This window comes from Apus apus, chromosome 1 (assembly GCF_020740795.1).
Source record: "Apus apus isolate bApuApu2 chromosome 1, bApuApu2.pri.cur, whole genome shotgun sequence".
NCBI lineage: Eukaryota > Metazoa > Chordata > Aves > Apodiformes > Apodidae > Apus > Apus apus.
The window spans coordinates 15,053,121-15,078,494 of NC_067282.1; the positions used below are offsets into that span (position 1 = coordinate 15,053,121).

At 40.0% G+C, this 25,374-nt stretch overlaps 1 long non-coding RNA gene across 1 annotated transcript in view; it reads right to left on the minus strand.

Moving 5' to 3' along the window:
* LOC127380035 (uncharacterized) overlaps positions 1–23,953 on the minus strand; it is a 46,070-nt gene extending 22,117 nt beyond the window's left edge. The window contains exon 1 of the long non-coding RNA XR_007888414.1: positions 23,713–23,953. This is a non-coding gene — a long non-coding RNA (uncharacterized LOC127380035). The remainder of the gene's footprint in view (positions 1–23,712) is intronic.
* Positions 23,954–25,374: the final 1,421 nt, after the last annotated feature.

The window sequence follows — 25,374 nt, forward strand, 5'->3', positions numbered from 1 at the left end:
CAGTTTCAGAGTGTTCAAAATCCTTTCTATATTTTCTTGTCTTTCATTTTGACAATGACAAGGTTTATTGAAGCTCTAGCTCAACAGATAGTTTTGATTATTTCAGAAACCACATCAGGCACTCTAAATGAAGCCTGTAAATCACACTCAGCTTTGAAATTCTTTTCCACTGTCCTTCTTTCAGTCACTGCCAGTAAGTAAACTCTGTACACCTGAGGAATTTTTTGAAGGAAGACTTACTTAGAATATATATAGATTATATTTTTGGGGACCAATTGTATAAGCTTCATACACATTCATGGATATCGTATTCCAGAAAGTTCCCTCCAGCATAAACATTGGCAAGACCTAGCCAGTTTATTATATAAGAAAAGTTACATTTGCATTATGTTTATTTGTATCATATTGCTAAATATGTTAAGATCCTGCTGTAGTCATAACAAGGTAAAAACTAGTTTTTGAGATGTCTTCAAGGTCTGTGGAATATTCTCATATTGCCATTGGCTGTCACTTTGTTGACTAATTTTCCCATCAGCTTCGACACAAACAAAACAAGATCTCATACTGCACAGAGAAGTTGTGGCCACTGAAAAATTATGTTTATATGGATATAGTAAAAAGGTTAATGCCAAAAATGTCTTTGACACTTCCTGACTTGGCTGCTTGCACAGTGTTGGATATGTTACATTTATGATCTTAGAGCACCAGAAAGCATATTTGATGCTTTTGAAAATGCCTGAGTTCATGGTCTTTCTGATTCCAAGACAAAAAAGTGGTTCAGCTATTTAGACCTGAAGACTTGAAATAATTCTGCATTGTTGTAAAAAGAAACAGCTGATGGAATCATTACATACAAATTTTTGCATATAAAACTTTTCTTAGATTTTTTTATTGCAAAGATACAAACACAAGAACCAAATGTAGTCTCAAATACTCAAGAGACATATTTGCTTCTTCAAAGAGCTCCCTCAGAATACGTAGGCTTAAATAATGCTTTTTAAACACCAGAGTGTTTGCGACTCTTAAGAGAGGATCATGCAAAATATTTAGCCTGACTTTGATTTGCCGGATGACTTAATGCATGAGCTGCTGTGATAACCCTTTTTTGTCCTCATTGTAGATATTTTGTGGTCACTGGTATTGAGGAAGAGTAAGGTTGCTTAGTAAAGTGTCTCTGTGATGATCACACCCATTTGCCAACAAAATTCGCAACACTACCCAAAATATGCACTCATGATGGTCCTACTTTTCTGCAATGCTCCAGCATACTCTTGTGTGTATTTATAACATTACTACACATAAAGTCTTCTGCCTTCTTTTGTCTGAATATTTATTGCTACCTATAGAAAGGCAGAAAATCAAAGGAGCTCTTTTTAGACAGCTGAGCTCCCTCTTGGAAGCTTTCTATTAATTGTAGGGGAGCTGCTTGGGCTGTTTCTACATCATTCATCAGAAGCACAAGAGGGATTCCTCTTACCTTGCTGCAGACATCCCTACTATTAACAGCTATAGCTTAGTTAGTCTCTCTAGTGTGTTCATAATTACTGGAGGGAAATTATAATCTGTGGTATGCATCAGCTGGTCCATTCTAGACATCTACTCAGGATAAAATCCATCACAAAACCACTAGAGATGCTCGTTTCTTCACTGATTATGAGAAGAGTCTAAGGCCACTCCATATTTGAATTCAAGATACTGGCATTTACTCAGATGACTTATTAGTCCCTCAGTGTATATTGTCAGCAGAGAATTTTTTCTACTGCTTAGGGTAGAGCAAAGTGGTACTCAGTGGGAGTGTCCCCAGCAGACAGGCAAGCTTCCTACACAGCATATAACACTGGTCTTTCAGAGTGGTAGATGGGTTTGGTTTGATTGACAAAGAAGGCTGTGAGAAGGATTTAGATTGGAAAAGTGGTTAAGGAAAAGATGCAAATGTCATTTTTAGCTATACATATGAGAAAACTGTCAGTTAGTTATATGTTTATATGTTTTTCTTAGCTTTGGATATTCTTCAGTAACCCCAAAAAAAAGGATAACCATATTTTTCAGAGTGCTTGAGTTTCAATTACCTAGTGTGAAATACCTAAGTAGTTTTTAGGTAAAAGCAGCCTGACATTTTGAAGTATGCCAAGTACCTAAAGCTCCTTTACAATTTTATGGGACTTGTTAGCTAGATTTTCTAATAGCCAGGCAAAGGAGAGGTCTAAGAACTAATTCTAGGAACTGAAAATAGAGTCTGGGCCACAAGAATCTGTTGTGTTTCTAAAATAATATAGCTAACTGCTATGAGAGATATTAAGTGGTCATAATCAGAACCTGTGCAGAAATTGAGGGCTTTCAGAGAGCCTTGGGCAGCTTACTGGCCTTTTGACATCGGAAACTATTATTCAGCTATTTCAGCATGTATCTCTCTAAGAGCAGAACTAAGAATCCATAAGAGCTGTATCCATGGAACTACAAAGGAGGCAGTGCCTGTACTATCCTACCATAACATACTTTAAAAAAACCCCTAATAAATAATAACATTAATCCAAAGTTTTACAAACATACTTTAAAAGCTTTCCTGGGCTAATACAAAACTTAAAAAAATGAGAATTATTTAACTCTGTCTTTCACCTACATTTTGCAGACCCATTGTCTTGCACAGAATCTAGAATAGAATCTTGCATGGGTCTAGAATACAGATTTACTTAATGGATTACAAGAATCTCAATGCGTTTATCATAAGCATTGCTATAGTAAACACTGAATCATAAACATGCATTTTATGAGCTTTTTTTATGAGCTTATATGAGAATTTTTTTTAATCCCATCTGACTAGTGTCCTATTCACAATGAGTACAACTTGCTTTAACATGCCCTCAGGAGGTGTCTATTTATGGTTCATTTATAAGGGCTGTTTTCCAAAGAGCTATCTGTTACATAATTATAAAGAACACTAAAAAATGACCTCTCAGTTTCTGTGATGGGGTTGTTCCATATTTTCTGATGGTATGAGAGCAGATGAAAACATCTACACAGCTCTAGCTTGTTGTCTAATTAGGCAGCTCTTGTGTATTTGCTTTTTTTAAACCGTGCAAACACATTTTGAAATTACATTATCTTACTTGCAGTCTGTTTGGTGTAGGGGTGCAGTAGTTGGTTAACTGTCTATCTGCAGACATGCAGCATTTCTCCCTCTTTTCTATGGCTGCAAATGTCACACCGGGTGTTGTCTGGGGACTTCAGGTTGTAAGTGTGCCTGACATATAATCAAGGGGTATAATATGCATCAGAAACAGCAGCTGAGAGATGAAACTGCTTTCTTTTGACATCTGCATCACATCTGAGAAAAGAAGGAGGTGGGCCAGTCCTGAGGCTGGGCAGGAGCCTGCTCAGCAGGCCCAGTGAGCTGGGGTGCCTCTTGCCCATCTTCACTGCTCAAAGCACGTTCAACACCTGAAGCTTCTAATGAAGCCTTGCTCTGAAACACTGCTCTAAACACCAGAGGCAGCCCTCCTGTCTCAACTATCTGTATGACTTTGAGCAAGGTGTTGGTTTCCTTTGCCAGTCTGGGAAACAGTAATGCCAATATATAATTACCAGCCTACAGAGAAGGGTAGTTCTGCTGCAACAGGCTTTGATCATCTAGAATAAAAGCTGCCTGGCAAACAGAAAATGTTATGAGGGCTCTAAAGTTGAATGGTATATCAAAACATGCAAGAGAAAGCACCCTGCTGCAGACTGCGTAGTGCCTCCATATACACATTTCTATTTATGTTTTCCAGAAGTTCTTTATTGCTTTAAAGTACCTTTTACATTTGTGAGGAACAACAGGGTGTTGAAATAACTTGTGTTATTTCTGCTAGTAAGTAATAATTACCCGTAAAGGGAAAAATTTCTCTTTTCTTTTTCCTGTTTTTCCTCTGATCTCACAGGATAGTTCTTAGCTTAAAATGAGCAAAACCATACTGTGCTTTCCTTTTCAGCTCTGCAAAACAAACACTCAGTATTATATTATTTCAAGACCATCTGACAATGTGTTACATGGCTCCATAGTAAAAGTTACTAAACAGCATTCCAGCTCTGTTCTGAGTCATTACTGCATGTGTAGGAAAGGAGACTTTTTTTTCACACTTTTTATTAATCCTTCATATATAAATTAGTGTATTAGGGTTTAATGGATGATTGAGAGATATTTAAAATAATATTGAATTATTATAGACTTCATCAGGCTAACAGTTTGCCAATTACCATGGTACTTAGGTACATCATGTACTTATAACCGTCTGGTACATGTATGTTACATTACCTGTAGCATGCGCTTAGCATCTATTAATGATTTTAAATAATTTATAAATGTAATATTTGAACTATGTGCATTTTCTAGCATATGGCAAAAAGTGATTTCAGGTTTATTTTAAGGAAAGAACCATTTTATTCTTAGTTGTGTATTCAATACACTCAGCATCTAATCTGATTTGTAGCTTCTTTTGGTTTATGACAATGTGGTCTTTCCATGACAGCTTTCCTTTGACAGTGCCAATACTTGCAGTTGCTTGTTCATGTGTGAATATTATTTGATAAGACTACATTCACATGCTGTCATTTTGCAGCACTAATATAAACCACCATCTTTTTCAGATATGCCTATAATCAGATCAGAGCTTTTATTTTCAGCAGGAAGATAACATGAAATGCTGAAGGGTGTTATTGCTGTGTTTTTGGAGCATTGTGAACTGAGCTGATGAGGAAGTAATTAAAGACAGGAAAAAACAATCCCACTGAATCTATCTCATACAAATTACAGGAATCAGAAAAACTTTTCATATGTAGAAGCCTGATATAAAAGCTCTGAGGGGAGAGGGGTACAAAGAGGCTTTATTTGTGAGCAATGTACAAAATCAAATAGTCTGAATAGGCATCAGCTCCAGGAGCCTGGAAGCTGTGATTCACCTGTATTGTGCAGCAAGTGTTTTGTGGTTAGGTCCTCATGTCCTTCTAGATTTGTTCACAGGATCTGAACAACAATGAAAAATTCTATTATGGTTGGAAAATGTTAAATATTTCACACTTGCATTTCTTTCAGGAATTAAAGTCCAGACCCTTCCAGACTGAAACAGAAGGCAAAAAGGTGCAACTGACACAGGTTTAAAAAGAAAGTCTCATTCCCTGTGCACTGGAAGTAAATAGAAAGGGATAGTGCTACTTATTAAAGACCATATGCAATACTTCCCTTCAACGTGACTTTTAGGGACGAACACATGATTTGCTGTCAAAATCATCCAGCTGCCTCTGATGGTGAATATTGCCCAACTGGTTCCCAGGCTGAGACAGACTCACACCATCAGAGCTCACCGCTGCTGAGAAAGTCACTTGTCAAACACAGGTTTGCAGAATTCTCCACAGACACAGGGAGGAAAAACACAGCACTGGAGAACACACAGGGTGTGATTTAACTGAGAAGACTGAGAGGGAGCAGGTGGGGATGGAAATGGCTTTAAGCATTTTTCAGTGTAGCTAAGCTATGCGTAGGAGTCCACTTCTCCCTAACAGCTTCCACAGGGAAATATCTGTTGCAAAGGCATGGCAAGGCTTGCTGCTTCCAGGGTAAAGATAAAGGAAGCTCCAGTACAACAGGAAAAGCAAAAATTTAACAGATGCCTCTCCCCTTCCCTTCCTCCACCACAGATGCCTGTGGATCAATGAAAAAATGTTCATGAGCACAGGAGATTAATAGACCTGTTAGTTGGGTCCCCAGTATGCTTTTTATAGATTCACAGTTTCACAGTTCTAACATGAATCTGGCTCACAGGTTTGTGCCAGCTTACCCTCGCCCACTCTGTTCCTGGATATGGCACAAGGGCTATTTCCAAGTAGCTGCCTGGATACAGCCACTGTGGATGCAAGCTAGTCTAGGTCTGTTGGTCTCAGGGCCAAAGTACAACCTTGGGCACATTTAATTCTCTGATGCATGTACATGGTCTGTGCTTACCTGGTACACCAGAGTCAACTCTCTCCATAACGTCTCAAAATGGGGAGTATGGAGCAGACTGTCATGCTGTCTGTCCCAGTTCCAGGTGGTTTTGGTGGTGAGGAGTGCAATGCACAAGTGTGTAACTGGGATCCTCACACCCCTCTTCACACTCTCATTAGGAACTGTTGCTCTTGTCATTTCTACTGTTCAGACATTGTGTAAGAGTATCACAGAATCATAGAATGGTTGGTTTGGGTTGGAAGGGACCTTAAAGAACATCTAATTCCAACACCCCTGCCATGGGCAGGGACACCTCCCACTAGACCAGCTTGCTCAAAGCCCCATCTAACCTGGCCTTGAATACTTCCAGGGAGGGGCCACCTACAACCTCTGTGGGCAGCCTGTGCCAGTGTCTCACCACCCTCACACTGAAGAATTTCTTCCTAATGTCTAAGTTAAATCTCCCCTCTTCCAGTTTAAAGCCATTCCTCCTTGTCTTGTCACTCCATGTCCTTATAAAAAGCTCCTCTCTGGCTTTCATGAGTAATGAAAGTAACAGAGAGAACAAAGGTCTTGGCCATCACAAAACTGACACAATCAATTAAAAACTGATGGGTAAAAACTTTGTCAAAGGTACAACAAGATACAAGTTTTTGGAAAGCAATGCAAAGCGTATACATGGTGACTGCAGCTGAGGGAAGTCATGCAAAGATAGCTTCATAGCATTGAATTACATAGCGGGGGGAGTGCAGATCCTATAACAGCATGATTTTCTATTGCAATATGTGTGTTTGGACTCCTATGGATCCCTGATCTTGGGATGATCTCAGAGTCTTTTAATATCATGGCAGAACCCATTATGTCAAGATAAAGCCCAATTATAGTAATTTAAAAGATGATTAAGTTCTTTCTGTCTCTTACATGGATTCTAGATTCACAGATATCTAAAAACAACTGTTGTGACCCTCAGCACATGAAAAAAAACCCAGAGGGCCTCTTCCTAATGAAGGTTACATAGGACTCCAAAATTTCTTGCTACATTTGTGGTAATCAGAAGAACAGCAGACAGCAGTTGTTCACTTCTGTCCTGCAACAAGGGAAGGAGAAAGTATGTAGTAAAAGGAAAAGACTGACTTGTCTGCCACCACTGCTAGGTGTGGGTATTGAGAAAGTCCATCAAGTCTAACATACCATTGCTATTGTAATTGCTGTTAGTGCAGTAACTTCAAAGAATACCTCCCATACATCAACATCCCACAGTGCTGTGTTCTGTACTAACACAGGCCAAAGGATGATCCTTCCAACAGAGTTCTACCATTCAAAAGCATAACAAAATAAAATATTTTTTGTGGTAACCTTGTTGATCCTTGCTGGTCTGAATTGTAATATGTGAGTGCATCTGAAGCAATTAAATCTCTTCAGAAATGTGAATACTAGCTGAATCTTAAATTTTAATTTACCTTTGCTCCCTCCTCTTCTAGCTCATGTGGCTGTCAGTGAGCTTCAAGGCCTTTTCTGCATACTGCTGCTGAACCTATTCATTCTCAGTCATCTGTACTTTCTTCCATTTTGTTTACTTGTCTTTTTAATGTGTCTGACTGAACACTCCCCATTTCTCCCAGCTGAGTTTCATTCTCTCAGTTGGAACAGTTTCTTCACTATCTGAATGTTTCTGATATCTGGATATTGGCAAAAAAAAAAAAAAAAAAGCTTTTAAAAATGTCATGTAGTTGCCTCTTACATTATAAGGGATTGCCAACTCTGAGAGCCTTTTAAAAAAATAATTGTTGTTGAGGGAATTTATACCATGTGTAATTAACTGGGAATGTTTAATGGCTTTAAGGCTGGGCACCCAAAACAAGTGCATTAGCAATGATTCTGCTTCCACTGACATGGACACCCTCCCTATTGTCCCATCATCTCTGCTGGAGCATACTTGAATAATCCATGGTTTGCTTTCTGCCTATGCTCCTATGTTTCCATCTAGAGAGAAGTAAAGCAGAGTGCATATCTCCACCAATCACTGCCTCAAGTCACTGAGCTCTTGGATTGAACCTGCTCCAATTGATTAACTTGGCTGTATTTTGTGAGGACAGGAAGGGCATTGATGATGTTTAGCCTTAAATGAAGTCAGCACCAGAGAACTGAGCCTGTGATGTGAGCTCTGAGCAGCTCAGCAGGTCCTGTAAATACTTTTGTTGGTGTGAACATTGCATGACTCTTCATATTACAGGTATTCTTGGACCATATTATTGGACACGAGGTGGGTTCTGCAGCAAAGAAGCACTGTCTGTGGTGACTGTGGCCACCATGAAGCCAGTGGGAAAACTCCCATGATCCAAGAGGATGAGCAGCCTTGAACATGGAAACCATTGAGCAGGATCACATCCTCTGGCTGTTTGCTGACTGTCTGCTACTGGATGTCTGACAGTGGTGAGTTACAGGTACTTAGGAAGAATATCCTAAGTGTAAAATACCCAGTTCCTAGGGCAATATCTTGTAGCCATATCGTCATTATTTTTCACCCTTAGCCATGATTTTAGATTCTTTAGCTATGTTTATATAATTGCATGAGATTTTACATGGATTCTTCAGACACAAAAAAAGCCATGTCTTCATCTTGGATACAAAACAATTTAGCTTTTCAGTCTCTTTTTCATAGGGATTTAGGTGATGCTTTGTTCTCTCTTTGTAGAGGAACACATTTTTTCATGGTCCAGACTACAGTTTTGTCTTATGCCTTCTGAGTTTTTGCCTTCCAAACAACTTTTTCCTTCCAAACCCCAATGACTCCTCATCAAGAACAATCAGATACCCAGAGTGGTATGAAATTTGTTTCTCTCCATTTAGCATTTAGTGTGTGAGTTGGAATGAGGAATACTGAGGATGTGGAGTCCTGGCCTGGCATGATTGTGGAAATAGATGTCAAATGCACCAGTGTACATCGACCTGTGCCAGATTTTGCACAGGTCCTGGCACAGGCTGGGAAATAACTTACTTCTCCTCAGTCCTGGTCACTACCTCATTCTCAAGGGAATTCAGTCCATGGCTGTGAAACGTTACCAAAGGGATGTCACTGGCAAGGAGAGTGTGAGAACACTGCAATGGACACAGCTGTTTCCCTCACTCCGTGTTCAGAATATTTTCCTTTCTTGTTTACAGCACTATAAAGTGTTTTGTAGCTGGGCCTTTGTTCTGGGTGCAGCTTAGCCTTGAGCTGAGTTTGCTTGTTTGTTCCCGTTCCTGCTCCGCTTCCTCTGCCTGCCTCCCAGCGTGACTAACACCGTCTGTGCCGCTTCCCTTGTCTCCACGGCTTCCCCACTGTGCTTTGCCACAGACACACTGGCTGCTCTGCTGTCTTCTGCCACGAGCCACCTGCTCAGCACAGGACAGCCTGGGAAAGCGTGCTAATGGAACAGAAAGGTGATCACTTCATGGTATAGATGCAACAGGCCCTTATTTTTAGTTAAGCAGATGAAAGATTTACTAGGCTTTCCTTTTTTTCTCTCACACTTACACCAGCAAAGTAAGATGTGTGTCTGAGGAGGAAAAAGAGATGCTGTTAACTATGTTACCTGAGGGAATTCCTGATGGATTAGCATGAGTCTGGGAGATGTAAAATGGCAACTGTCTTCATTTGATCATCCATATTCCTTTGAACCAGATACATTATTTCCTTATTTCATTTTGTCTTATATTTTTCTGGTCTAGACTAAGCTTTTTGCTCTGCTATAATTAATATGACACATCTTCTTACATGGCAGCTCACTTTATCATTTCAGGCCCGTTAACCCTCCTCATATCCTGGCTCGGCTCTCAGACCTCTGCAGCAAACCAGGGTCTGCAGCACCTTTCCTGCCTCTGCAGCTGCTGGCAGTTCCTGAGATTATCTGCTGGCTCGTGGGTTCTTGTCACTTCTCAGAAAGCACAAACTCCCCCTTAGAACAGCAACAGCTGCTGTGCTCATGGATGTCTGTGCACTGCAAGCACACACCCTCTGAGCTGATGAGCTTGAGCAAAAAGGGTAGAATTATTTCCCTTGTTTACTACTGCTTGTATTTCATGTCTTATGCAGGCTAAACTAAAAATTAATTTGAACCAAATTTCTGCAGCTGGTGAATGGATTCCTGCTGATTTCACTGTATGTTGGAGGTAGATCCTGAAACCTGCAGTTCCTCAGGGTACTCGCCTTGCCCAGCTTTGCACCTCAAGTTATCCCACTGACTTCAGGCAAGTATTTAAAAGCCTTGCTGAATCCATTCTGAATTGACAGGGAATGTGCTTCCAAGCTTGTGTGGCAACAGAGCAATGATAGCTCAAAAGGCAGGCAAGCAATGGGAAAAGCAAGAATTTTGTTCTTTAATATGGACAGTCCAACAGATTCAAAATAGATTTACAAGTGGATTTAATGCAGGTTTTGCCAAATCTAGTGCATGTTTTGCCATGTACAGGTTTTGCTGAAAGATCATTGTTGAAGGAAATTATCTCTATCTTGCTTATTGCTCTGATAAAAATTAAAATGCTAGTGGTGGTATTTTTCACTCTGAACTGTTCTCTGTATCCCACAGGGTGAATGACATAGTGCGGGTGGAGTGAGTGTTTCCAGGGCCTTGGACGCTGCTGACTGGGACTCAGAGGACCTGGATCATTTTACAGCTTCATCATGGACATCCTAAATGTCCCATGTTAGCTCAGGCACTTCATTTCCTTATTTATAAAATATTGATAGCAGTGCCTCTCTGTTTTAGAGAATGCTGTCAGCATAAAGCCTTTTCATGGTTATGAGGCACCACAGGCAAGGTAGCGATTAAAAGCACACAAGTAGATGGATGTAATCTGTTGAGAGACTCAGATTGGAAAATGCTCTTGACAAAAATAAATGGGGACAATCTAAGTACAGAGAATGGTTTTCTACTGAATTACACTGTAACAAATTTCATATTACACACATCACCTTGACACACACATGCATACGTTGTTTATATCCTTTAAAGCAATCACTCTGAACATACACATCTTCATGATAAACAAGGGAAAGTAATTTGGGATATTCTCCTTGCACGATCTCATTCGTTACTCATTGGCAAAGCGTAAGCAAGTTGAGCGTTTCCCCAGCTTGTCAGCTTTCTGGGAAGCTGCAGCCAGGCCACACTGCTGGGCAGGGCTAACAGATGCAGGCTGCTGCCCAGGGTGGCTTTCACAGAGCACTGGTTGCAGAGTGCTCCTGCTGTGCTCTTGCTCTGGGAACCCATGAGTAGCCATGTCTCGTGTGAAGAATGTTGGAGGAAAGATGCATAACAGACAGGAGATGTGTGAGACACAGAAAGGCGAGCATGAAAAGGCAGGTGTGTGCATGAGTCTGACCTGACCGTATCTACTAGCAATACCACCCAGAGCGTGGTTGAGCGCTGGAACAATATCCTCCAGGAAGTAGTCACAGCACCAAGCCTGCCAGAGTTCAAGAAGCATTTGAATGATGCTCTCAGGCACATGGTGTGATTCTAGGGATGCTGTAAACAGGGACAGGAGTTGGACTCGATGATCATGATGGGTCCCTTCCAACTCAGCATATTCTATGACTTTATGATTCTATGATAATACATTAATCGTTTTATGGAGCAGAATCATGGACTATGCTAAGTTGTTGGGGGCTTTATTTAAATAAACAAGGATCAAACTCTCTGTGCTGTTCTTTGGCCAGAGGACAGGGGACATGGTGTGTTTCATTTCTGCATGTCTAAACTTTCTCCTTTGTCAGAACAGGGTGGCTTATCCGTCCATCCGTCCGTCCGTCTGTCTGTCCGTCCATCCATCCATCCATCCATCCATTGGAAAACACTCCCTGGCACTTGCCATCTCTAAACTCTGCCTGAACATGGTCAGGGAGAGGACTAGTGGGTTTGAGCCACAACTATTCCAGGGACCACACTTGTGATCAAACCCTGGCTGGTTGCAGAACAGGGCTTAGGCCTGTGCCTCTTTATTTTAATAGAATAGATATATTTGGTAGGTAATTGGTAGAGATGGTGGTTGTGTTCTGTATCTGAGCACACCTCATAGAGGGAGGCTGTGGTCAGTACATAACTGTAGGGAGAAATCTTCATCTCAGTGTAAAATACTAAGAAATAAGAAATATGGCAGATATTTGTCCCCTCCATGGGGCTGTTATCTCATCAAACATATTCCTGTCTGAGATGTAAGATGGATGAAATTCAGCTCTATGATAAAAGCTAGTATATAAAAATTTGTAATATAAAGGTCCTGCAGTTCCTGGTTTTATGGAGCAAAAACTAGAAACTTCATGAAACTGTAGGAGTGATTCCCATTTTTCTATCAGATATACACGTTCTTAATTTCTAGCCTAAGTATTGGGGCACTAAGACTTGACATTTTGTGAAACCAAAAGATATTCCATACCATTTACAGAAAGTTTTGTGGCTCCCTTTGAGTCTAGCTCTATTGAACTTGTGATGAGGAAACATGAGTTTAATATCAAAAGGTTGTAAAGGCAAGTCCAAATAAATTTAAAATATTCTTACGCTTTAAACTCTGCTGTTTCCTCAACATGTCCAAAAAATACCAGATGATGTACTTTACAGCCATGGAATGTTAGTTTTCCAGGAATCAGGTTTCCACTATAGAAACATTACACAAAACAAACCCCAACCCAGACACTTTCCATTTTAGGCAAGACTGTGAGGCCCACTGAACCTATATGTTGGATTTCTGATTGCTTATTTTATTCCTACATAAGTCTGTTAAAATGCTTTAGTGTGGAGGGACAGGAACTTAGATAATTACTAGAATGTAAATTAAAATGGCTGGATAAAAACTACTTGTATTTTAAACAGGTAGGGTCCTGTCCTTTAGGACTCTTTTATGTATCTCTCAAAAATAGGGATAAGGAACAACATGTTAATAATTTACTTAAATGCTAGTACATCCATTAGTATTATGACATTATTATTATTTTATGTATTCCCCAATTAAACTAAGAAAATTAAGATGGAAGAAGAAATGAGAAACAAGCAGAGAAAATGGGATATGTATGTAAATGTAAATCCAGCAATTATTTGGGACTATAGAAAAAAAATGCATCCCAAAATTTGTATTCTTTGTCAGAAAGGTAGGTATAAAGTTGTACGGTTTACTTAAAAAATTTAGCATCTGGACAACTTTTTGTAGAGACAACACGGAGTGAGTGAAAATTTCTGGCTTCCTGTAAAGATCTTGCTCAGGAAAAACTTTTTTTGAGACCACAAAAAGAACGTAAAAACATTTTAAAATTAATATAAAAATATAAGAAAACATATAAAAATGATCCAGTAAGAACATCTAGACAATGAAGATAACCATCCAGCCTCTCCTGAAGAAGAGGAGGAAGACACCTCTGCTCCCAGCCCTTCTCCATGCAAAGAGTTCAGGATTCTGACACTCTCAGACAGCACTAGCACCCAGAATAGCACTGGCACAGGGAGTATAACACTGAAGAAGAGGGGGAGGTAGTAAGAAGTTTTTTATATATAAAATATTTAACAGGTATTGAGTTTTTTCTGTATTTGTTTGGCTTGTTAGAGTACAGTGTTGTTATTAAGTTCATAAATGGGATTATTAACATGTTAAAATATTAACTTTACTAACTATAAAATTACTGCCTTCACATGCAAGATGTTCTCTCCTCTCTGCCCATAGTAAAATTTTGAGCATATCAGAAGGTAAGAGGATGGTTTTCCCAGAAACTGCATGGATTGATTTCAGAAATAGTAAGGAAGGTGAAAGAAAAATATGATGGTGCCAGGGAAAATTCAAGGAGGATATGGTGCTTAAAAACTGAGAGTCTTCTTGGAGCTTTTAACAGTTCTCTGCCTAATATTACAACAAACCAAATTTACATAAACTCCCAGGATCGAAGCATAAGGTTTAAGAAATAAAAAAAATAAAAAAAAAAAAAAAGAGTTGAAGTATGTGAAAGTAATGGGGTTTTTTTATACCTGTGCTAAGGACATTACATTAGCCAAAGAAGCACCTAAAATCAAGTATTTTTTCAAGTCATACTGCCTTATCAAATCTTGATTTCTCATCTGTGACTTTGATATGTCTTGAATCAGTAATTTTTCAGAATTATTCTTTACATCATAAATAATATATCTTAGTTTCTAAAAATAACCTAGCTATTCAGCAAAGCAACCTAAGTTCCTCAGACCTCAGGGAACCTATCACTTTTTATATGACCAATTCACACACTGTAATAATTCCTCTTTTCAAGGCTAAGATGCATTTCATTTCTCTCTGGTGGCATTATGTACTATGATATAAGCTGTGGAACACAATATTTCAGTTTAAGTTAAAAGCTTCTTCAGTGGATCATTGTAATAAAGTTTTTTTCTGTAGCTAAATTATGACTCTGCTAGCAGCTCCCTGTTCTATTTTATTAGTATAAAAATAATGACTTGTTATTAAAACAAGCTTAAAAGAATATAAAACTATGGTTTACTTAGGAGTTCAGCTACATCAGAATGGATTATTTTTGACAACTTGTTCCCAAACTGTTAGTTTGGCTTTTTAAAGTGCCCATGCATAGGTGAAATTTGTACTGCCTAGGTTCTTCTTATAGGTCCTGTAAGTAGAAAAACTCACAGGCTATCACAGGAAATACACTTCTGGAGTCATATTTTTACAAAGAAACTCAATTCAAAGCAAGAGCGTATTTTAGGAAATGAGTACTTAAATTACTTTCTTCTGATAAGTATTGTCAAATCTAGATTTTGTCAGTCAAGGTTTTGGTAACTAAAAATAGGGTAAGTTTTTAAAATGTTTAAACACAAGAAAGTTTCAGTGAAGTAACTGATCCACTGCACATGCGTAGCCTTAAGCAAATAACATAAGAGCTTTTTGTGGTAGGTTATGTTTTAAGAAGCTCGTCCCCATGCACAGAAGGGCCCCCAGGATCAGTGGGGACACCCCAATAAAGCTGCCCCCAGGACATTGCAGGAGAGCAACCAGCTCCCCAAAGCTTCATCCCCCACCATAAAGGACCTTGGGGCACAAGGACAGGAGGGGGCCCAAATAACCCTCTCACACACACCAGCCCCAGCCCTTTCAACCCCCTGGCTGCCTTGAGGATCCTCAGCTGATGGGCCAGGGGATACCCATCACCATAAGCCAAATGAAGAGGCCCCCACAGATGGAGATGTGGTCACTGCCAGAGGCATGGACATCACCACGGGACAGCAGGGGAAGGGCATTTCAAGATGGCACAGGACTCATGGAATGTTCCAGGATGAGTGACAAAAGGGAGGATCAAGGTGTTTTGGGGAGGAGCAAATGGAAAAACCAGTGACATAAGGGGATGAAAGCAGCAAGCTGTGTACAAGCAGGGGCTGGTCAGTGCAGCTGCCTGGTGTGCCCTGTGTGTGACCAGCACAGTCTGTCTTGGCCTCTCACTAAACCCCATTTCTAGCCACTTTCCTGGGTGAGGGGCTCTGCAGGGATGTTTGGGGAGGGGTCTCAGTGACAGCCCTTGGGGTGGGACTGGAGGGAGGCCCTAGTTTCTGATGGCAATAGAACATTCTTCATTAGATTAAATAAAATATAATATGGTGGAATTAAGCTTAATAGAAATTTACTGGAATAATAGATTTACTTTTTATAATTCACTGATTTAGCTGAATGCTACCAACTAGGTTATTTTGTTGTAATTTTAGTAGAAAGATGCTGAAATACCATTATTATTTGTGAAACAATGTGCTTGTGAAATCCACATTCTTGGGTAAATGATTGGCTGCAAAACTGCCAGTCAGCAGCACAGGAACATCCTGTAGATAGAGATAACAGTAAACTGTGAGGTCTAGCCCTGCCTGTGCAACTCCAGAAGACTTTTTTTGTAACACCTCTAACAATAGGATGTTGATCTGGGCTCACCCCAGGTTTTTTGCATGTAAATAGATAACAAACTCAAGGAACTAGGGACCTTGCTGTTGGAAATTGACTGAGGCCAACTAAACTTGCCACCCAACATTGTGTATACTTTGGAGAAGGGATTAACACCTCAGAAGCACCAGGGAAGATGCCCCACCTAAGAAGCTTGAAGCTCATAGATAATGACAACGCAAATATTACAATGAGTTCCAGGAAATTTGATGCACATGTGTCTAGTAGAACAATATAATAAGTCTTGCCTGTTGTCACTTATGGCATGCATGACTATCTTGAGAACTACCGTGCATCCTGTGTTGCAATAAAGAATGCCTGCCTTCTAAAACTTAAAGACAAGTGTTAAAGGGTTCTTTCAGTGCTCAAATTTTACTGTAACAACATAAAATCAAAGTTGAAAAAAACAAGTTGTCCATAAGCATTTTATTTTTTTCTAATGAGAGTAAACACCTGGTATTGAAAGGACTCAAACTGGTCTGTGTCGTGGGCTGAGATGTGAGGCCAGCCAGCCTACATGAATAAGGAAATTGCCTGGTGTTCAGGAGCAGGAGCACAGAGTTTCTCAGTGGAGACACTGGGAACCCCAGGTAGAGGAGGTACATCTGGAGTGGGATGTGCCAGCCCTCCTCACACTGCATCATGAGAAAGCTGGTGGCCATTTGACTCTAGTCTTTTGTATACAAAGTGAAAACCCAACTCATGGTAATTTCCTTATCTGTGTTCTGCTTTTGTTTTGTGATTAAGTGCAAATAATTGTCTGGAGACTGACAGTAATTACTGGAAAACAAAGCTGAAATCCTAGAGGGTGACTCCTGGGTCAAGCCCTTTATGCAGCTTGGACATTTATCAAACATTTTTTTCTATCCTGTACCCTAGCTGTACAGACATGACAGCTTCCTCTGCGCCAGACAATAGGGAATGATTCCTGGGACTGAAAACACCAGACACACAAAATGATCAATTTTCAGGTTTTTTTGGTGGGGTTTTTTGTATGTTTGTTGGTTGGTTTGTTTGCTTTGTTATGTTTTTGGTTTTGGTTGCTTGGGTTTGTTTTTTTCCTCTGGAGAGAAAAGAGTTTTTATAGTTCAGATTTCTACCATGTCTTGATGCTTGGATGGCAACAACATTAATGTCATACAAGACAGATAGCTGTGGTGGAGTACTTCAGCAACAAAGTGAGGAGAATACAAACAATCTACACAGAGGAAAAAAACAAATAAAGCAGGAACCAGGGGATGGCTGGGATGTACCTCTGTAGGAAGCCCTTGCCAAGCACTGAACAGAAGTTCACGAGGGTAATTTTATGCCCACATTTTAGGTATTGTTTGGTGCTTGTTCAAAGACTTACAACACCTTTTTTTTCAGTGAGGCCAAGTTGCAGAAAAATCTAGCAAATGAGTATTGGCCCATGGATTTTGGATTAATTTAGTAATTGGTGTCTAATGGCCAGTGGACATTCAGTGATGTCGGAGTAAGTCTTAAAAATAAAGTTCAAGTGGTTTCCTGTTTCTCTGGGTCTCACAATGCTGTGTGCATATTGCCCTGCATTCCTCAAATTTCCCATAGAAGGAGTATAATTAATAATAACAGAAGCACAGACCGTCACGTTTGGAAAAACCTCAAAGATCACTGAGTCCAACTGTCAACCCAGAAAAAAAACACTATGCCCCCTTGAGCATGTCCTGAAGTGCCACATCTACATGTGTTTTGAATATCTCTAGGGATGGTGAATTTCCCAGGTACCAAGGTCAGACTGACAGGCCTGTAGTTCTCTGGATCCTCCTTCTGGACCTTCTTGGAGATGGGTGTCACATTGTCAAGCCTCCAGTCATCTAGGACCTCCGCTGTTGACCAGGACTGTTGTGAAATTATAGAGAGAGGCATGGCAAGCTCCTGTGCCAGCTACCTCAGTACTCTCGGATGAATCCCATCCAGTCCCATAGTCTTCTGACTGTCTAGGTGCCCTATCAGGTCTCTAAATGCTTCCTCCTGGACTATGGGGGGATTGATCTGCTTGCTGACCTTATCTTCCAGCTCAGGAGGCTAAACACCCAGGGGGGAGCTGGTCTGACTCCTAAAGACAGAGGCAAAGAAGGCTTTAAGCATCACAGTCTTTTCCTTGTCCTTGGTTGCAATGTTCCCCTCTGCATCCAATAAAAAGATGAAGTTTCCCTCTGGCACTCTTTTTATTGTTAAGGTATTTATAGAAACTTTTGTTGCCTCTTATGACAGTGGCCGAAATGAGCTCTAGCTGCACTTCTGCCTTTCTAATAATTTCTGTCCCCCAAAACAAGACAATCCTAACCTACAGCATCTCCTTGACATTCCATATTCACAAATACTGCTCTTTATCTCTACAGCCACTATTTTTCAAACTTTTAACAATGCCCTTAAATGCTGATTGATTATTCTGTTGTGGTTTGCCTTATTTAATTACAAAGCCTGAAGAAATCCAGACCCATGTCTTGAAACCTCTGTTCTTTAAGCTAAACTATGAACTAAAGTAAGCTGAAGGGGATGACTGATAGATCCTTCTGAATACAAATGCAGTAAGAGTCAAGTAAGTTATATATTCTTTTTATTGGTAAGTAGAATATGGCACCTGGGAGTGCAAGGCTGCACCAGCTTCCTGTGCAGCACAGAAAAAATGACACCGTCTTTCCATCCTCAGGAAGATGCCACATACTGCTTGGACAAACAAAGAAACAGAAAAATGCATCAGGTGCAAGTCTTTTGTGTGCATAGTGGCCTTACCACAGAGGGGTGCAATACTGCAGTGCTCAGACAGCTCTGTGCATGGGGAAAGGAATCTTCAGGAGCCAAGTATTCTCATGTAGTCATCGCACTTTATAGAAAGTACTTTTAAATTTACAAGTTAGAGTAATCTATTACCACTCTGCAAGTTCCTTACACAGCGTCTTTATAACTGGATGCTTTGCTGCAAAGGACAGTCCTCCTTGCAGTCATTGTCTTGACTTCCCAGGATTGGCACATCCCCTGGGAGAGGGTCAACAAAGCTTCCTCTACTCTGGCAGTGAGGCATCTGTCCTCTTTCCTGGCATCAGCTACTCAAGCCTAAGAAAAATATACAGGCTACAGCACCTGAAGTAAAGGCCTATTCGCATTCACACAGAACTGTTTTAGAGGATAAGAGTTTGGATCCAAAATGTCACTCACAAAAAATATGACAGAATGCAGCATTCTCAGAGTGGCTGGGCATTTTTTCTTCTTCTTTTTCACAGGGAAACATGAACTAAATTTCAGCAGTTTCTTTCATCATTATGACTGCTCATATCTGGCAGATGTTTGAGGGTTTAGAAGGTTAAAATGGGTTAGAAAAGTAGTAAAAAGTTAATCTCCCAATCCTCATCCTGCAGTAGAGTAACAGGGATTAACTGTGCTGAGTCCTGCTGACTGCTGCAACTTGTGCAGGTCCATGTGCATGTCTGCAATTTTTTATGCACATGTGTGCAGTTTGGCATGGTGATTAGTTAATTCTGCAGCTTTTTTAATTTTGGGGGTTTCTGTGATGATCTCAATTTTTCAGATTGAGAGAGCTCCCCTTTTCTGGCCCTGACCACCCCCTCCAACCACCACTGACCTGCCTTCAGCCCCAGTTCAGCCACCAGCCTCAGCAGCCAGGGCACAGATAAGGCTCTACTACTGAGCTTGCGATGGTACAGCCAAAATCATGGATGTTAAGAGCAGGGCAGGCTGAGCAAAAGACAGTTGTGACCTTCTGGGGTTTTGCTTATCTTCTATGAAGAGACAGAGCTTGTTTTGCACCAGCTGCTGTGGGGGACGAAGCTTATGTAGTCACAAAATCTTAGCTCATGGTACTGATATTACTGAGACGGGCACGATCACATTTATTATTAGATTATGGTATAAGACCCTTACAGACAGAGAGACTAGATAGTGACAGTGATTTAGTATCTTGGTATCCAGATCCATAGTGCTCCCTGAAATCAATACCTGTTAGTTATCTGAGCACCTCTGAAGATCTGGACCAATGTACTCTAATGCTTCATCAGCTCAGCAAGTGGAGCTTTTCTTCTGAAAAACAGCGACAGAGACTCCCACTGAGTGTCTAATAACACCTCATTATGCCTGCTGATTTTACATAAAAGGTGCTTAGACGGTCTGCAGGTGGACAGCAACACAAATCTTACAGGAGCTGCCTAGAAAATGTGTTGGTTTGCAGTCCATCGGATGCTGCTGGTTTACACTGATGTTGCTTTCTTTGATCCTTATTACAGCAGTGATAAACTGTCAGACTTATCAGCAAGTTCTCCTCGAAGGTGTGACTTGCATGTGCATTTGAAAATCTCTGTTTTCAATCCTACCCTTATTTCTCAGCATAAATTTTAATAATTTTTATCTCAAGAGGAAATACTCCAGTTAATGGCTCAAATAATTGTGCTCAGTGTGTAATTTGGCTGACAATCACAGCTTTTGTTAACTATATGATCACTGCTGTGGCTTGTACTGGAGAATCATGTTATTACCATTTCAAGTTAATCAGCATTTACCCTGCAAATTCAAAGGCTGAGCAGGGCAGAGTCGCATACACTGGAGTAACTGTGTAACATACTGCATTGCAGCAAGACAGCTAATAATAGTGCAGCAAAGCACGGGAGCTGTCAAGCAATACACTGCGCTGTGGAGAACAGACTGATCCCGTGTCATGTTTTGTAACCATGCATGCACTGGGGGATTTTTTAAGAGCTGAGGCATAATTCTAACTGGGATGCTAGCACCACAAGCAGCCAAATGCATTTCTTTTACTCTGGTCATTTGAGAAATATTATCACTTTGCTATTTGTAGATGTCGGTGAGACAATCCTCTGTCTCTTACAGTGCAGTGTTTGTCTGATGGTACATCCCTTAGGACAGAGAAAAATGTCACAAGCCTGTTGTAGTAACTATACACCGGTTTAAAACAAAATCCAGCAGCAAGAGTTATAGAGCCAAATTATTTTAGGATGATAATACCTTTCTGTGAGGATATTTTCAGTCACGTAAGCCAGAGCTGGAAATTTGTTTTCCTAGTGAACTTCAGAAGATGGACATTTCAATAGCAATGGTGCCTTTGGAATAAAAAGTAATTTCACTGGATAGTTGTCATTGTTGTAATGGTTGTCACTGGTTTGTCTCATAATTGAGGATGCAAACAGCATGGAATGTGTTAGAGCTAGACATACTTCTATGAGTAAAAAACTGAAAACCACATTACACCTTCCCATCTCTTTGCAAATGATTTGGGAACTCCCTGTTAACTCAGCTTCACTCTAGCTGTCCTGGTCTTTCCTACTGGCTGGTGCAATAATAAAGGGAGTGGAAGGAAGAAAGGTAAATCAAGTCCAGTGGGTGCCCAAGTGCCCAGACAGGCCTATGCACAGTAATCACAGTTTGCAGCAGTCTCTAGACTGTGAGTTGATCTGCACCTGAACCTTTTGCTTTGCACCATTTCCTTATCCAGCAATGTGTGGCAGTCCCATGAAGTGGTGGTTTTCCCTCCTTAGGGCATGTCATCACTGCCTGTTAATAGCTATGAATACAAAAGGACTAGCTAATAAATAGCTCTCAGCTTAAAAAGCTTGTAGACTGTCCTTGAAAATCTGTCCTAAACAACTGTCCTTCCACCTTCTACACACAAGATTCCTGAAAAAGCACATACAGTCCATCCCAATAATCTAGGAATGTGCTTCTAAGTAAGACTAAAGAAAGGCTGAACATTGCTCCACTATACAGCTGTACAGTAACATGTTTAGTATTATCTGAGAGAAAAATCTGCTGGGTTTCTGTTAATACCCAGAGAAAAATAGCTTCAAAAACATTAATAGAAGGTGCCTGAAATGGGAAGTGACCAGGTTGTAGGTTTTGCAGATTATATATTAGTATGGAAAATAAATAAAACAGAACTGAATTTCTGAAACTGCTTATAAGAGCTCAGATAAACTACATAGTGATCTGAAGGAAGAGAAGCAGATTACTGTAGCAGGAACAGTGCAGCCAACATTAGTAAATTCACAAGGACATAGATAACATAACCACCCTTGTTTATTGTACACAAGAATAGCTTACCAAGAAAACCAAGAAAGGAAATCATTTTGCTATATTGTGTATCCCAATATACTACTACATTATATATACAAATTTTGTGTATCAAGTTTCAATGGAAATATAGAAAAGAGACAATATCTGCCCAGTGAGCTTCTGAATTTACTGTTGACTCAAAAATATATTATCACAGAAAGAAATCTAATTAGTCTATAGGTTTAAATTTTATTATTAAACAAATTAAGTATCATGCATAGAAATTTTTTCTGTTTAGAAATAGTCTATCTGAATGGAATACATTGATATTTAGCAAAACAAAGAGTGACAGCAAAATATGAAGGTTTTACTTCACCACTTAGTGGCCTTGAATGGATTTAGCTCAAAATCTCCCCTCAAATTCTCTCCTTGTCAGAGACAAATACAGGAAGCTACAGGTTCAAAGACAGCTTTTTGAGAAAAATAAGGATTACATGATAATCACTTGCCCACACTGATATTCCTTTCTCTTCCTTGCCCACAGGCTGAGGCCACTTTTGATCTGTGGAAAACTGAATCAGGAGAGAACTTATACTTTCTTGCATATCCCCTCACTTTCAGCAGTTGCACACTGTAAAACTTATTTTAACACTTCACACCAATGGAGAACATCTAAACATTGGCTGCAGAGATGAAGGATTTCTGTGTCCAGCATTCATTAATCTCTGCTGTCATTTGCCTGAAGAATAAAAAGTTCAGCAAATTCAAAATAATTATCACCGTTGGTTAAAAAAAAATAAAAAAAATCTCATGCAGCTATTTTTGAAAATGGTCCTGGCTTTTAGTCTTCTGACTAAAGTGACTATAGAGAAAGTGAGTGTAGTTTTGAATTGCTTGGTCATTCTTGTAAATTATTAATTTCTTGTGTTCTTTACACAGAGCCTTGACATGGTTCATTTTCCACCTGCTCTGGTTTGAAACAGATGCTGAATAGTCATCTTAAAACTGTAACAATGCATGTCCCCTACTGACTTCTTCAAGTTGCTTTTCTGAGCACAGGTATAAAAAAGCATCCACAAATTAATTTGTTCCATGCTCAGTAAAGGACTGTTAATCATGATGAACTAATGTGATTTTAATGGGAATGTCATAAGTACCCCTATGCAAATTCTATTTTAATGTAGCAATTAATTGTACTGTGATTTCACAAAATGAGATAGCTTGCAGTGCAGCATTACAGCTGGTGCACTGAAATATTGTGACCTTTGATGCAGACCTGAGCTATTGATAGGATCTTCCTACATAAATCTTGGAAACAGAGTGGGTGCCAGGTGACTGAAAGGGGAATGTACAGACCAAATTTGATTTTTTTTTACTCTTTTTTTGTCTACATGGTAACTAATCTAACTGAGGAAATCGAAAGCAGGTGAGTAGAGTATGACTGGACAATATTTATGGTGGAGTAACCTAGTTTAAAAACCATTCAAGACAAGAATTCCTGTTTCCCTCCAGGAAAAGAGTCTCTCTCTCCATTGACCAGCATGACTTACTCCTTTGCACTCACTTATCTTTACTTGCAACTTTTCGTTGCTTGTAGTAGTTTCAAAAGGCAGAGACAGAAGAACAGATTTTCCCATTTTACAAAAAAATGTAGAGATTTCCTCTGTAGTACTGATGGAACAACTGACTGTCTCCCCAGAAAGCAAATACAGTAACAAGAGTACCCCTTAGTACCTGAATCAACAGCAGAGAAATATGTGAGCCCTCCACACACTGATACTCACAAGCTTCTGCTGAAGTGGTCTTCTCACACCTCCCAAGCACTTGGGATGTCAGTCATAGCACTGCACTGGCCTTCAAAGACGAGGGAGAAAGGGCAGAGAGGTATTAATTCTTCACAGCTGCTGTTAAACACAGGTGGTTGTCCTGACATTGTGCAGAAGTCTCCTCTGACAAGGGGGCAGGGAAAGGCTGTGTTCTAGTCACTGGATACAGGCACAAGCAGCAGCCACACTCCCTCCTGGACATCATCTATCCTGTCAGCAGAAATCTGACTTGCCTTCAGTTCTGCTAGTGCTGTGGCTTTTTTTTGTGAACTTGAGGCCTATTCTGGGAGGGAAAGGGCAGGGGGCAATGGCGAAGAGGAAGGGAAAGGGAAAAGCAGAGTAGATAATTAAGAACCAGGGATTCAAACCCCTAAAGCCTGGGAAGAAGCTTGGGAAGATGTCTTCTGAAGGGAACTTGAATAGTCAAATGTGCTACTGTGCTGCCATGGTGCCCAGGATCATTTTGCCCACTTAGACATTGTCTTTCTATGCCTAAGCATTGTTGAGAGGTAGAAGAAGGGCATCACAAACCTTTCTTCTCTACCATGCTACCACTGGCGACTGGTAGAGCCAGTGCAGTTTTTTTCATCCTTCCTGAATGCAGATCATCATACCTGAAGTATCAGGTTCAGTAAGAGAAACTGATAGTTGTCTCTCTTGGAAATTTGATTGTCAGCAGAAATATATTTAGAAGAGTTACAGAAAAGATTCCTTTGTTTATGGCTGGGTCTTTGAAAGAGGATAAAACAAATATAACAAATCCTTCTTTCTGCAATTGCTTCACTGATATGTTCAGTGTATAGAAAAGGCAAACATTGTTTGTGATAAACTTTAGTAAGTTGGGATAATGGTTTAAAGGTAGGATGAAAATAAATGGGACTGATGCTGGCTTGTTATAAAAACAAAGTGTGATATTTCTTCAAGATGGTTAAGAGCCGGTTTAGCTCTAAGACTTTTCTGGCAGGAAAACAAATTGGTAAATCAGTTATAAATAAAAGTAGTCCAGAATTTACAAAAAATCACTAAACATGTAAAGACTGAAGCTTTGGTAAAGCTTTCCAGCTGGAGCTTTTCACCAGCTGGGGAGAGAAACCCAACTCCATTTTAGGTAGAGTTTTTTAAAGACAATAAGAAGAAATCTGGCTGAATGCAACATCAAGAGACAGGGCTGAGTGATTCAGGAAGGTCTTTCTTGGCTTGTATTCTTACAGTCATCATCTTAGCAAGTGCCTTTGGAGCAAAATTTTGCAGCTGACATGCAAATATTATGAGGAAATTAGTAGTTTTCATCTAGTTTATCTTAACTCTTGTTTCTGCCATTTCACTTCCACTTCCCATTCAAAGTTATACTTGTGATCAAGTTTTGTTGTTCTTGTTTTCAATCAAGACAAGCAAAGGTAATAAACACTGGAGACAATCCCACAGCTATTAGCACTTTTAATATTTTTTTTCTTTATTTTTTCTTTATTTTTCTGTAGGAAAGTGCTCACAGTTACTGAGTTGGAATCAGAAACACACTTGGAAGTTAAACAGTTTCTGACGCACATTCCTGTTTCCTAAATGAGACTCTCTCAGCAATGAGAACTGCATGCAACTCGTGGAAAACTTGAGCCTTCACTT